The following is a 14,945-nucleotide window of genomic DNA, read 5'->3' as shown; positions in this document are numbered from 1 at the left end:
AAGCGTAGAAACGGGGGAGGAGGAGGAGGAGCGCGCGCACCAGCTGGGGAAGGTCACTTTGCGGCACGCGCGCCGCCGCCGATACGATTGGGCGTTTGGGGCGGAAGGGCGGCTCGGGCGCTGCTGTGGCGGTTGGAAAGAGAAGCGGGGAATGGCTGTAAAATAAAGACGCCGTCCATTTTGATCGTGAGGGAAGAGCATGCAGAAGGAGAAGCAAGTCCGTGGGACTAGCCCAAGGTCTGCGGGGGCGGGGGGAGACGCTACAAGAACCAGTTTTCCCTGGTCGGATTTCAATTAAACCGACTTTCAAAGCTTTCAGTGGTGGGCATACTTGACCTTTGGTTTAATTCAGCTGCTAAGGAGAGCCTGTGTGCTATTGGAGGCAGAAGGTTCAGGTGCCACTACTTTCCCCCTTTTCTTGGAATTCTGTTAGGAAAGGCAAAAATGAAGCAAGTCCCAGAGTTTTATGGACTGATAATTTGGCAGGTGAAACTTTCTTCCCTAATGCTGGCCTGCATTTCTTGGATATTTGCTCCTCACACAGGCTGTTGTTAAAAGCACAATTAATGCTGACAGGGAAAAGGGGCAATACTCTGTGTTAGGAAGCTAGTGGTGTCTTGGGTTGGATCTCAAGGCTAAGGCAGATTAGGCACCAACCCAAGGGTTTTGACTGTTTCGGGGAGGTAAAGGTTCCCCTCGCACATATCTGCTAGTCGTTCTGATTCTAGGGAGCAGTGCTCAACTCCGAAGACGTCTCCGTGGTCATGTGGCTGGCATGACTAAACATCGAAGGCGGATGGAACACTTATCTTCCCACCAAAGGTGGTTCCTATTTTTCTACTTACATTTTTACATGCTTTCAAACTGCTAGGTTGTCAGAAGCTGGGAAAAGTAACGGGAGCTCTCTCTGTTACACGGCGCTAGGGATTTGAATTGCCAACCTTTCTCATTGACAAGCTTGGCGTCTTTGGCATTTTTTTGGAATTGGAATGTAAACTGATCATTTCCAATCCTGTGGCCACTGTTCAATTTTCCAAGTTTGCTGGTAAACTGGATGTAGCACTTTTACTACTTGGACTTGGACTTAATCTTCGTAAATGTCAACGTCCATAATCGTCTTTAAGATTTTGAATAGCTCAGCTGGATACTGTCACCACTAGCTTTATTGTTGCTCAGATTTTCTAAGGCCCATTTGACTTCACATTCAAGGACAGTGATGGCTAACCTTTTTCTTATGGCATGCCAAAATTGTGTGCGTTAGCGCCCACGCCAATTCAACCCTCTCTACCCACCTGCTCATGTGCGCACAGAAAAGCGGAGGCTTTTCTGAAGCCTGGGGAGGGTAAAAATGGCCTTTCCCAGAGGCCCTCCGGAAGGCGGTAACAGATAGTTGCCAAATCTGGTTGGCTCGTTGGGGCCTTTTCACCCTCCCCAGCATTTTTGGCCTACCGAAACCCTGCCCCCTTTGCAACAATATAACTGCAGAGGGTTTGGGAGGCATGCAAAGTGCTCCTAGAGGATGGGGAGGGCAAAAACAAGCAAAAAACAGGCCATCCTGGGAGCTCCCAGGAGCACTCTACAAGCCTCCCAAAGCTTTGCATGCCCTTTATTTTTGCAAAAAATGGCCTATTTTTTGCTCATTTTTGCCCCCCTAGCCCCCAGGAGCACTGTAGCCTCCCAAAGCTCTGCGTGCCCCCTTCCCCCCCTTTTTCCCCCCTCTCTGCAAAAACATGCAGAGAGGGGAGGCCTGCAGAGTGCAAAAACTTTAAAAAAAATTACTAGTTCAAAATCGTGGTTCGTCTTATACACCGGTGCGTTTTATAGTCTGAAAAATATGGTAAGTTTGTTCTTTTATAGTTCTTCTGTTTAATTTTGCCATCTCTTCTGCCTCTGTTAGGTCCCTGCCATTTTGGTCCTTTATCACGCCCATCTTTCTCTTCATATCTCCAATTTTTGAAAGAAAATGAAAATTAAAGAGATGACAAGACTGAACATCAACATCTTAGGAATCAGTGAACTAAAAGGGGCAGGAATGGGTGAATTTAATTCCAATGACCATCAGGTATACATCCCTCAGAAGAAATGGAGTATTCTTCATAGTCACTAAAAGAGTAGGAAAAGCAATACTGGGATACAATCCCCAAAATGACACAATTGAAAAGACTTCAGAGGAAACACAAGCAACAAAAAGCAGTAATGGCGGGCTCTGTTGGCATGTCCACCCAAAGATTCAATGGTTGACATATGACAACAATGGGTGTTGGTGAAAATAAAAATAATCACTATGTAAATAGAGTAAAAATTTATTTAAAAAAAAAAGTTCGGTGGCCAAATTGTAAATATACATCTCTGAGACTGAAAAAAAAAGAACAGGTCACCTTTTGGAAATTACCAGCCTCGTTTGGGAATCAATGAGCAATGACAGTGCTGGGAAAATATGAAAAATGACCAAATTTAAGATATTTGCAGTGTCCCTCAGTCCCTAATCACTTTACAGTCAGTATGGGATTGAGTATCCTGTGCCTGACCTGTTGTTCCCTTCCTTGCAGAGCAGAGAGATTGGAAAGGAAAGGATTACAGGAAAGTAAGCAGGTACACATTGGGGAATAAATATTGAAAGTAATGTAATGGCACCAGAGTCACAAACATGCTATGCAAACAGCATGGTGTGTTACCATTGTGTGTAAGTCTGCATCTTGTAATTCCTTTCCAATCTCTGCTCTGCTGGGGAGGTGGAATTGCATCGGACAGAAAAGATTGCCTACAAAAAATGCTTCTATTACCCCCCTACCCTCCCCCCCTACCCCCATGGAAAAATGAGAGAGGAAGGGATTACAAAAGAGTAAGCAGGTACAATGGGAAAAATGCTGGATTGTTTGCATAGTGTGTTCTGAAATGCTGGCGCCAGTACATTACTTTCAATGTATATTCCCCATTGGGTGTCTAGTTACTCTCTTCTAATTTCTTTTATTTCCAATGATTGTAAATACAAATATTGTAACAATTCTCATTTTAATTATTCCAGCACCAAGGTGAGCATTCCTTAGGTTGGTGGAATAGTTAGAAGGCAAACAAAAGCCAAAGGTTTCAGGCTGGATATCCTAGTGCTGCGGGGTGAGCACTCCAAAAGAGGGAAAGAAAAGCATAGTTGCAGTTACATGATTTCCTCTTAGCAATCATTTTGATTAGTGATGGAGCTGCTGGCCTCAATTGTCCCTAAACAAGGACCAGATACCAGTATTTTCTTTGTGTGTGGTGTTAAACTCTGCCTTAAGCAATTAGGATAGCCTTCTATAATGTTGTATTCTTTTGTGTTGAACCACAGTTCCCCTCACTCTTAGCTAGCAGAGATATTGGCCAAGCTGTTGGACATAGTATAAGTTATAATCTAAAATGTCTGTAGGACATCAGGCTGAGAAAGATGATTTATATTCCTCTATCTGTACTCTTCAGTGACAATAAAATGTTTCTTTCTGCATATTGTTTATTGTATTGTTTGGTGACCAGTCTGACAATTTTTTGTTTTGTTGTTCCTTTTAGTTTATCTTAGATGTGTTAAATAATTACTCTTTATGCTTTTTATGTTGCACTCTTGAGTGATTTCTTTTTTGATGGGAAAGGTGGCATAAATTAATAATTAAAAACTTCTGACATTGATGTGTCTGAAAATCAGATAGGTTGGAGATACTTTGGAGAAGTATTTTTAATATCACTTTGAAAATCATGAAAGCACAATCTTTTGCAGTGGCATACCTTCAGGCTCCAGCCAAATATTTCCATCCTAAGATTCATAATGTGAATGATAACATTCTGCCCTCTCCAATATAGAAATAATTCACTTTTGCATTAAAAGATCTAACACAATCATTTAACCTACAATTTATTTTAAAGCTTCATGTCTGCCTGCAATTTTTACTTTCCTGGAAAGGAACTTGTCCCAAATGTTCACATTTGATGAACATTCTTGTTCTCTGGCATGGCTAGATTCATTTCCATCTGTTTGTTTGGCATGGTTCCCATTGAAAATGTGTGGTGCCCCTTCAGCAGGGCATAGGTGTTAACTAAACATGATTTTAGAGGGGGGCCTTTATAACACAGCAAGCACCGGTTCTACTGCCAGGAGATCCTGCTGTGTGCAAATAGCTCCAGCTTAGGGCCACATGCTTCATGGCAGGAGATCCCATTTGTAGATGCCTGTAGGCATCATAAAAGCCATACACGTACTGGAAAACTCTTTCATTTTAGTCTGGACATTTGGAACGTTGTGTAGGAAAATGTCATAGTCTGGAGATAGGAGGTTTTTATATATTCTGACAGATTCCTCCTTCAACTTGGGAAACCCTTGGAGTCAACATGGCTCAGTGGATTTTAATTAGCTATGCAGCCTTAAACTGTTGGAACGAAGGGAAATATATGACTATATTTCTAATATTGCATCTTGTCTCAAGAGGTAGAACTAATATAACTTTTGAGCAGAACTGGCACCAAGTAATAATACATGTATAAATCCTAGACATTATTTATCTCAGTTGTCTATATTTATAAACTGACAAAATTTGTAGTATCTGTAGTACACTGAGTTTTCAAAGAACAAAAAGGATCATCGTAATTTCAAAATTCAATTTGGGTCTCGAATTCAAACAAAAAGATCTGTGGATTTAGGAAGTTTGATAATTATTTGAGGTGATTATTAAACAGGTGGGGCTAAAAGAAATGTATTGTAAATAGCATTTGCTGCATCCAAAATGATACTGACAATGGAAAAAATAGATACATTATTTGTATCAGAATAAGGAAAAGAATGATGAAATAGATCTAAATAAAAGACTCGATCTTGTGGAATAGAGTGGATGAATCCATAAAAGAAAGGGATGATATAAATTTTTTTAGGTATGAAAGGTCTAAAATATATGCCAGAAGTTATTAATTGCTGTTATTTAGGTTGTTACGAGTATATACGAAAGTAGAAATCATAGAAAACTGAGAAATACATATTATGCTCCAGGAGTTAAATATGCACCTGTATTATAGATTATTGCAACCTGCTCTACTTGGGGCTATCCTGAAAAAGTATATGAAAGCTGCAGTTGGTGCTGAATGTAGCAGTGTGGGCAATTACTGGCATCTCTAGGGCTGCCAATGTAACACTTCTGCCTCATGACCTGCATTGGGTGCCAGTTTGCTTCTGGGTCCAATTCAAGCAGTGGTGGGTTCCGGATCCCGGTGCAACTGGTATGGTGCAACGGGACTGGGCATCCACCACATGAACGCACGCAGCGTGCATGCATACTTACTGCCTGCGACGCCTCTGCAACACTCCAGCTGCTCGGCGGAGTGTTGTGCAGGCGCCGTACGCTCCATGCATGTAAGCCCCGAACAGCTCAAATACAGGTAAGGAGCGCAGGCAGGTGGGTGGGCTCTCCGGAGCACCGTACCGGGACAGTATCTGGTGCTCCTAGCAGGCACCAGTACACCCCGTCATATCCCATCACTGAATCCAAGGTGTTGGTTATGGCCTTGAAAGTCCTTGAAGACATGGGCCCGGGTTACCTGAGAAACCATCTTATCCTTATTAAGTTGACCCATCCCTCCCAGTCTGGCAAGTAGAGCATATTATGGACCCTATTGGCTAAAGAATTTCAGCTAGTGGTGTCTAGGAGAGTCTTGACAGTTCTCAAAAGATAAGTAGGGTAGTCTTGTATCGTAGTTGGATGGAATCCATCTGAAAATCTTAGGGCTATTGGCTGGATGGAGAATTGAAAAAGAAAAAGCTATTTGGAAGGCACTGGCAACTATTTCAGTAACATAAGTAAGATTGTATAGATATGATTACCAAGGACCAAACGTCACATGACCTATTTTCTTTTAAAGGTCATCCCGAGTACTGCATTCTTATAAAAACTTTCATAATGTATAGTAGGGAAATATAAGATAGCATTATTTAGTTCTTATACAAGTTTTGCATAACGATTGCATAAAAAATATAATGCGTCTATCTTCAAATATAATGTAATAGGAAAATATATTCTGGTCAAATTTCTGAGGGCAGCAGTCTTATACATTGTTGCTGGCTTAGATTCTTTATTACTTTCTCACTCAATACCTCAGGTTAGTATATGTCTAATGTGGAAAAAACTCATTTCAACCAAGAACATGTAAAGAAAGAATATTGCAGCACACATCTATTTTTAAATATCAGTGTGTACAGCATGCCTTGTAAAAGCTATAATTTCCTGGAATTAGAAAACAAGAGTTTTTATTTTAAAAATGACTCCAGGCCACAATACAGCAATAGCAATAGCAATAGCAGTTAGACTTATATACCGCTTCATAGGGCTTTCAGCCCTCTCTAAGTGGTTTACAGAGTCAGCATATCGCCCCCACAGTCTGGGTCCTCATTTTACCCACCTCAGAAGGATGGAAGGCTGAGTCAACCTTGAGCCGGTGAGATTAGAACCGCTGAACTGCAGATAACAGTCAGCTGAAGTGGCCTGCAGCACTGCACCCTAACCACTGCGCCACCTCGGCTCTTTATAAAAGACTTTCTGGGACCAGGGCCAAACCAAGACTAACTGAGCCCATGTGTAGGCCACCTGCCTTGCTGAATCTAAGTTCCTGTTAGAGCAGTGTGCCTTGAGTATATGAAAAGCTTAGAATTGCCTCCATCCTCCTGAAAGCTGGATCAGAAGCATTATTTGTTATAAATTATAATCATAAATTATTATAAATGTCTAGATTCTATCATATCTCAAGACCTAAAATGGACACCTAACATCAAAAACGTCATCAGAAAAGCACAACAAAGCATGTTCTTTCTGTGCCAACTCAGGAAGCCCAAAGAACTGCTGATTCTGTTCTACAGAGGAATCTGCACCTCTATAACTGTCTGCTTTGGTTCTGCAACCCAACAAGACCGACATAGACTTCAGAGGATAATCAGAACTGCAGAAAAAATAATTGCTACCAACCTGCCTTCCATTGAGGGCCTGTACACTGCACGAGTCAAAAAGAGGGCTGGGAAAATATTTACAGACCCCTCACATCCTGGACATAAATTGTTTCAATGCCTACTTTCAAAACGACACTATAGAGCACTGCGCACCAAGACAACTAGACACAAGGATAGTTTTTCCCCAAACGCCATCATTCTGCTAAAAAAATAATTCCCTCAACACTATCAAACTAATTGGATTAATCCTAGTCAGCTGCACCTCCATAAGCAATGAACTCAGATCACACACATATGCACTCCCTTTAACAATGGATTTCAGCTCAAAGCATATGTCTGTATTGTTTCATTAGCTGCAGGAAGGACCACTGTTACACCTGTGTGCCTTGAATATAGGGAAAACTTAGAGTGGCCTCCATCCTAATGAAAACTGAATCAGAGACATTATTTACAAAGGACACTTGTTAGACTTTAAGCAGTGATGAAAGATCTATGTTTTGTCTTTGATTGCATGAAATAATTTGCAATTTAATTTTCTCATACAGTTTGTTTTCTGTAAAATTGTATTATTATGAGGGATCTTGCACATTATCTCTAATTGCACTTATTTTTGATTATCACTATTATTATATGCTGCACTTATCCAGTAGGGAAGAAGTTTGTCAAGCCTGTGTTCTTTCTTAGTTACAGTTTTTATCCTATAAAACTTGCTTATATTTATGGGGGGAAATGTAGATTAAAAAGGATGGCTAGAAAAATATTCTGCAGATAAAAATGATTAAAGAAGAACTTAGTTAAAGTCAACTATGTCTTGAATCTTATCCTTGAACTTTGATTGCCGTAGCTTATTTTTTTAAGTTATAAAGACAAGATCCACTTTATCAGACTAGCAAATGTTGCAAGAGAAGGGGAAATCAGAACATTGGGTCCTAAAATGAGCTACAATATGACAGGAAATAATCTCTAAGAACTTCTCTTTGGAAAAGGAGGAGAAAAGGATGGAATATAGAATCACATCTGTTTTAGCCCAGAAAAAAAAATAGATTTAGGCTGTCTTCACCTTGCTTTTCCTGGAATCATGCTTGGGTGGCATTACTTCAATTAATTCCAGCTTTGTGTGTCACAAGTTCCTGTTTAAAGACCTTCCAACCTCCAAGAATAGTAAGTTGACTTAACATTAGCTGCAAGTCCATGTTTAACACACTGCAATGATGTAAAAGAAACAGAGAGATGCTCTTTAGAGTGCTGTAACTTTCCTCATTTTTATTATTATTTTAATGCCAGGGCAAGTATCTGATGATTCCCAGATGTTTCTGCTCCCTCCTGCTCTTTCAGCTATGAGTCTGACCATTAAGGTGGGCAGGAGCCATAACGGAGGTGCTCCCTAGTTTCTCATAGACTTCTCTCTTAACAGAGCACCAAGCTAATTATCTTCAATTCCTGGAGGAATCCACTCAGGTATTTGTGTTGACTACCTTAATTTTCATCTCCTCTAATCATTCCTTGCCAGATGGCAGCTAAAGTTTATTGGTCCCTGTAAAAATAAACCCCTTCTTTCTTTTTCTTTTAAACTATCATGTGCATTTGTTTAGTAGTTAACTGCTCACAAATCATGAAAGGACCACCAAAAATAATTATTTCAAAGTTCACCTGCATATTTTTGCTTTCAGTGGCATGTGAAGTGATGTTAGGAGAAATGTCAGCTTAGGTTTCTGTTAGTGTGAAGTATGCTAACTACATGTTGGACACACATACTTTTAGAAAAATGTGTGAATGGGGTTAAGGCTTTTCTGCTTTTGATTTAGGTATATGAAGATTAATAAAAGGTGATATTACACCAGCAAGCAAAATGCCCTGGGTTCATACATTAAGCTAACCATTTTATTTGGTTCTCATTGTAATGCTTTTTTTAATTCAACACGCATGATTTATAATTCTTTATTGCTCATAATGATAGCTAAACCAAGTGACTTTGTAAGTTATTGAATTGAGTATGGCTTGAAGTATGACATAGAGAAAATTCTCCACCTGTATACATTGTACACACGATTGTGTATCATCTGACCCATCCATTGTGGTCATTGAGTTCGCAGATGACACCACTGTATTGGGTCTTATTACAAGTGGAGACGAAACAGTGTACAGGTAGGAGGTTCAAAAACTTTCCACATGGTGCTTAAAAAACACCCTGATCCTGAACATCAGCAAGACCAAGGAGATGGTATTGGACTTCCGGAGGAAGAGAGAGGAACCTGCCTCACGAGGGGGGGGGGGGCTGTGTAGAGAGAGTCTCCTCCTGTAAATTCCTGGGAATCCATCTCAATGAAGACCTCACCTGGAAAAACAACATGATACAGGTGGCCCGGAAGGCCTAACAGATACTCCATTTCCTTAGGGTCTTGCGTAAAAACATGGTGGAACAACAACTGATGACCTCCTTTTACCGGTCCACAATAGAAAGCGTCCTCACTTATTGCATCATGGTATGACATGCTGGTTTGACAACCGCCGATAGAAAAACATTACAGAGGGTGGTGAGCACAGCACAAAACATCATGGGCTGCCCCCTGACACCACTAGGTGAGCTCGCTAGGGCTCGCTGCATTAGAAGAGTGAGAAAAATCCTCCGGGACGATTCACACCCTGGTCTGCACTTTACCCTCCTACCATCAGGAAGGAGCTGTAGAAGCATAGCCAGATGCACAAACAGGCTGAAGAACAATTTTTATCTGTCAAACTCCTGAATGCAAAATAACATCATAACTAAATAGTACGACGGACTTGGAGGGCTGGCGCAATGTGTAACATGTTGTCACTGGTGTAATGGGATTGGGTGTCTGTTAATATAATTTATTGGGTTAGGGATTTTTTTTCCTTTGTCTTCAGTTGTATTGTGTTGGGGGGGTGCACTGAGGGAGCTCAACCGATCTCATTGTATATATGTTGTGCATTGACAATAAATAATAATAATAATTAATATTATTCATATGTGTGCTAGCTTTTTATATACACTGACCTGTCATATAGTTTGGTTTTTTTCAGAGAATCTGTGGAAAATAATATTCTTGTAATGCTATCCCCAGTGACATTCATTTCATTTCATCCTAGAGGTACTAGCCTGATTCTGATTGTAATATATGGGGGGGGGAGGATTGATTGGATTCTGTATAGCCGTGACATTTCAAAATTATGTTTTTACAAACATTGATGTTAAGAATTTTCCACAGGTTTTAAGCTCAATGATGTCTTATTTCACTAATGTTATTTCCCCCCCTTTTTATTGCAGGGGAACGCAACAAGTAATAATAATAATTTTATATTAAAAACAAAATTAAATGGAAGAGTAATCCAACAAAAAAGTAAATATTTAAAACAGTCATAACATACACATTTTATAATTAAGAAACTCTCAGTTTAAATTTATTCCTATTTCTGTTGGTATTTCAGAAAGCCAGCAGATTGGAAATTAAGCTTTAATAGTTGCAAATATAAGCTATAAAGACTTTGTTAAGCCTCATAAGCTGTTACGGTTTTAGAAATAACACTCCCTCCATCACCAAATATCGCACTGGTAGTTTGGTTGGAGACAAAGTCACGTTCAATCATGAATAACTCACAGAAAACCTGCTTCTTGCATAATACTATCCTATAACAAGAGACTCACGTTATTTTAAATATAGGTTTCAGTTTTAGTACTATATGTACAGTGACCATATATCCTTTATTATAAAGGATAGTCCTTTATTTCAGAAAGCTGCACTATAGAATACTGTATGCATTTTTGCAAAAAGAACTTTGTTTTGCTCTTGAATTTTCTAAAATTATTTTTTATCCTTATGAACCTCTTTTAGATGCCCCCTTTTAAAGCAATAGCAATATAGCAATAGCAGTAGACTTATATACCGCTTCATAGGCCTTTCAGGCCTCTCTAAGCGGTTTACAGAGAGTCAGCATATTGCCCCCAACAATCTGGGTCCTCATTTTACCCACCTCGGAAGGATGGAAGGCTGAGTCAACCCTGAGCCGGTGAGATTTGAACCGCTGACCTGCTGATCTAGCAGTAGCCTGCAGTGCTGCATTTAACCACTGCGCCACCTTGGCTCTTTAGCCAAGATTTGTCCTTTATTTTTTCCAAGAGAACATGGTCACTCATAGAGGCCTGGCTCACACCTAATTTGCCTGATAGTACCAGGGGTGGGTTTCAGCCGGTACACACTGGTACGCCCATACCCATTCGTGAAATTTAGCATGTCCTCCGGACCCGTTCTTTCAGAATCTGCATACTGGAACATTCCCTCCCATGGCCTGCCCCCTTGCTAGTTCCCCCAGCCCACCCAGTCACAGCTCACTCACTCGCATCACCTGTCCACATTAGGCTTGCCCCGTCCACCCACTTCCTTTGCCAGAGCAGAGGATTGGGAGAAGCCCACATGGCATGCGCTTCCTTCTCTTTAACAGCCACCTTGTTTCCCATTGTTGGGGGGGGGGGAAATCCATGCAGAGGGAAGAAAAACATAGATTTCTTTCCCCCACCCCCATTTGGAAATGAGGCTGTCAAAGAGAAGGGAATGCACCCCGCGTGGCTTCTTCAAACAGGTGAAGAAGGAACAGGAGGGGAGTTCGGCTGTTTGAAGAAGCCAGGCGAGGCTTCTCCTCTTATTCCTTCTTCGGCTGTTTGAAGAAGTCATGTTTGAAGAAGTCACGTGCTCCCTTCTGTTTGACAGTCATCTCATTTCCAATTGGGGGGGGGGATCCATGCAGAGGGAAGAAAAACATGGATTTCTTCCCCCCACCCCCATTTGGAAATGAGGCAGCTGTCAAAGAGAAGAGGGCAGCACACACCACGTGGGCTTGTCCAACAGCCGAAGAAGGTTGTGAGAAGCCCACGTGGCGTGCACTGCCCTCTTCTCTTTGACAGCCACCTGGTTAAAAAAAAAACATCCCCACTTAAAAGTACCCGGCAGCAGAGTTTTTCCCTGAGTGGCTCTGCGGAACATCCCAAGACCAATGCCACCACATCTGCCCTCTTCGATGACAGGCCCTCTACAGCAGGTCCTCTTCAGAAGAACAAGACCCCCCTGGTCCCCCTCATGTTCCTTGTCTTCCCACCCGAAGAGATTTGCTCCAGAGTCATCGCCTTGCCAGCTCCCTGCCATCGGTCCTGCAGTTCAGGCCAGTGGCTTTGTTCTCACTCTCTCCGCCCAGTTCCTCTTTTTATGCACTTCCTGAAAGGTAGTCGCGAGTGGCCCAAAAGAGCCTTCTTTTATTTTTAAATATATTTTTATTATTTTTACATTTAAAACAATGCAGTACCGTGACAGGAACTTGTTCTCATTCACCCGGGGTTGTGCAGAGGCTTCCCGCTGAGAGTCTCCGCCAGAGGCAGCAGGACCAAAGTCCCTCTCCCAACTGGCCCTGCCTCCCTCTGAGGGTGAGGGACCTGGCTGCTCCGCTTCCTCTGGTGGAGACTCTCGGTGGGGAGCCTCGGCATAAACCGGGACAAATGAGAACAAGTTCCTGCTGTTATGAAGGCTCTGGGATGAGGGACAGAATCTTCGCCATGGGACAGTAAAGCCCCGTCCACCAGAAGCAGTGGGGCAGCCTGGTCCCTCACCCTCATGCCCACCCGGTCACATGAGCCACTCCCACAAAACAGGCCACACCTACAGAATAGGTTCTAAAATTTTTTGAAACCCACCACTGGATAGTGCTAAGAAACTTACATTTTGAAATACCTTGCACCCTTGGTTCCCAACATTTTGTACATAGTTTGTGTGCAAACTTTAAAAATGAACTTTCATCAAGTGTATTATATTTGTTCATGTATATTTGTTCATCAAGTATATTATATGTGTTCATTCCAGAGTAAAGAATACCCAAATAGATTCTTGTTTGAGGCAGCATTGACAGGTATAATAATTACCAAACATGATATCAGACTTAAGAAATGAATGTAGTAAGCATGCTAGATGGTTCAACACAATAACAGTGCAAGTAAGATGCTAGGAAGACACAGTCCTTACCAAAGTTGGTGTTTATTATTAGGCGGTCTTATCTGGATGCTTTTTCCATTGTAAAAAAAGAAGAGATTGTATTCTTCTTTTACCTTCCCCTAATGATATTGTTGCCATGGTGGTGCAGTGGTTAGAATTCAATATTTCAGGCTAATTCTGTTGACTGCCAATTGCCAGCAATTTGGCAATTCGAGTCTCACCGTCTCAAAGTTGGCTCAGCCTTCCATCCTTCCAAGGTCAGTAAAATGAAGACCCAGATTGTTGGGAGAAATATGCTGTCTCTGTAAACAGCTTAGAGAGGGCTACAAAGCACTGTGAAATGGGATATGTAAGTCTAAGTGCTACTGCTATTGCTGGTGATCTTATGAGCCTATATTACTTCTACAATGATTTTCCTTCCTTCCATAGCTAACGTTAGACCACGAGTGTCAAACTCGCGGTGTCACATTGCTACCATGTGATGTATCGTGATCTTTTTTCCCTTCATGGAGCTTAGGTGGGCATGGCCTGCGTGTGATACATCCAGCCCACAGGCTGCCAGGTTGACACCCCTGCTTTAGAACATGACCATATTACCTTCATTTTTTTGTTGCTAAAGTTACCCATAATATCTTATTCTAATGAAGGACTTCATGCACACAGATACAAAAAAAATGGCATTCCCATGGTTAAGATCAAGACTGCAAAATCTGTTTATCAAGTGGTCCAGCAATGTGAATTTGCGGCTGACAGTTGATTTTAAAACTCATTTGGTTTAAAAAACCTGTGCTACGATTGGATGCTATATCAAATTCTTATTTAGCAAATCCTGCATGCCCTAATCCTAGCCTTCTCCTACTTGCCCAGAAACAGAAGTCGGAAAGCTTTTGATTCTGATTAATAGCATATCTTGCTGTGCCATCTGAAACTTAAACTGAAGTTAATCTTAATCCTAACTATGAATAGTTGAAACCAGAAGTCAACAACCTTAAGACAACAAATAAGCAATATGCTGTTTCATTTTTAGTGATACTAATGTGTATTCTAACTTTATCAAAATTTATATGTAAGTAAATAAAGAAAACAAAGTGTTTCCAAAGAATTACGTTAAGCTAAACAAAATAGCTACTAAATTTCGGTAACACCTGAGTAGAAGATTCCAAATACTGCAAGATATTGTGGATGGTTTCTCGTCAGCCATGGATTTCTTTCTTTGAAGAAACAAATAAGCTCAGTAACATATTAAGTTTGTTTATTTAAAACTTACCTTCAGAATTGACCACATTTAACTGCATCTGTTAAGACATCATAACTGTGGTTAATGAAATATGGAAGCAAATGTTTCTACATTCCTTCCTGTGATTACGGAGGGATCAGTATGCATGTCTGCATGTTGGGAGAGACCAGAGTCAACAGGAAATTTAATAAACATTGTCAATGTGTCATATATGAACCTGTGGGTGAAATGTTTCAAGAGAGCAGAGAACTTCCACAGTGACTCCAGTAATCATACGAGATCTGTAACGGGACAAAAACAGACATCACAATGTGTGCTTTGTGCTTCTTTGTTATTTTGCTCTTTTAAGCAAGTATAGGAGAATTGATTAAAAAAAATGGGGACAGCATAACTTGGAAGAGTGGCATTCCACTTACCTGCTGTTCCTTTGGACCACTGTCATCCAACTCTCAGTTTCCAAATCCAGATTCTCCATATTTTCTTTTAATTTGGCTAATGGGCACAATCTTAATTAGAGGCAGGAAAACTGGTTGGAACCATGATGTGAAAATAAGCTGGAACCTTTCCAATATTCTTACTTGAAAAAGTTTCCTTTGCAAAGCAAGGCTAAGTGGGCTCTTGCTTCACAATATTTACTCATTTTTCTTACTAGTTTCCCAAGATCCTGAAACTACATCCTTGGGCAGAAGACGTTCACTTACAATTAAAACATGTAGAGCGCAGACATGATTTAAAGTAACAATGAAACAAAGCCTAGAAACTTCCA

General features: G+C 41.0%; 1 long non-coding RNA gene across 1 annotated transcript; it reads left to right on the top strand.

Annotated features, from left to right (window-relative positions):
* Positions 1 to 42: 42 nt before the first annotated feature.
* LOC148049352 (uncharacterized) lies at positions 43 to 3,478 on the top strand. Its single transcript, XR_015695871.1, has 2 exons — positions 43 to 822; positions 1,898 to 3,478. It is a non-coding gene; the product is annotated as an uncharacterized LOC148049352 (long non-coding RNA).
* Positions 3,479 to 14,945: the final 11,467 nt, after the last annotated feature.

This window comes from Thamnophis sirtalis, unplaced genomic scaffold (genome assembly GCF_051295495.1).
Source record: "Thamnophis sirtalis isolate CommonGarterSnake01/CBP01778 unplaced genomic scaffold, rThaSir2_p1.2 scaffold_1, whole genome shotgun sequence".
Classification (NCBI taxonomy): domain Eukaryota; kingdom Metazoa; phylum Chordata; class Lepidosauria; order Squamata; family Natricidae; genus Thamnophis; species Thamnophis sirtalis.
Note: the sequence above shows the minus strand (reverse complement) of the source record. Positions and strands in the feature narration are given on the sequence as shown.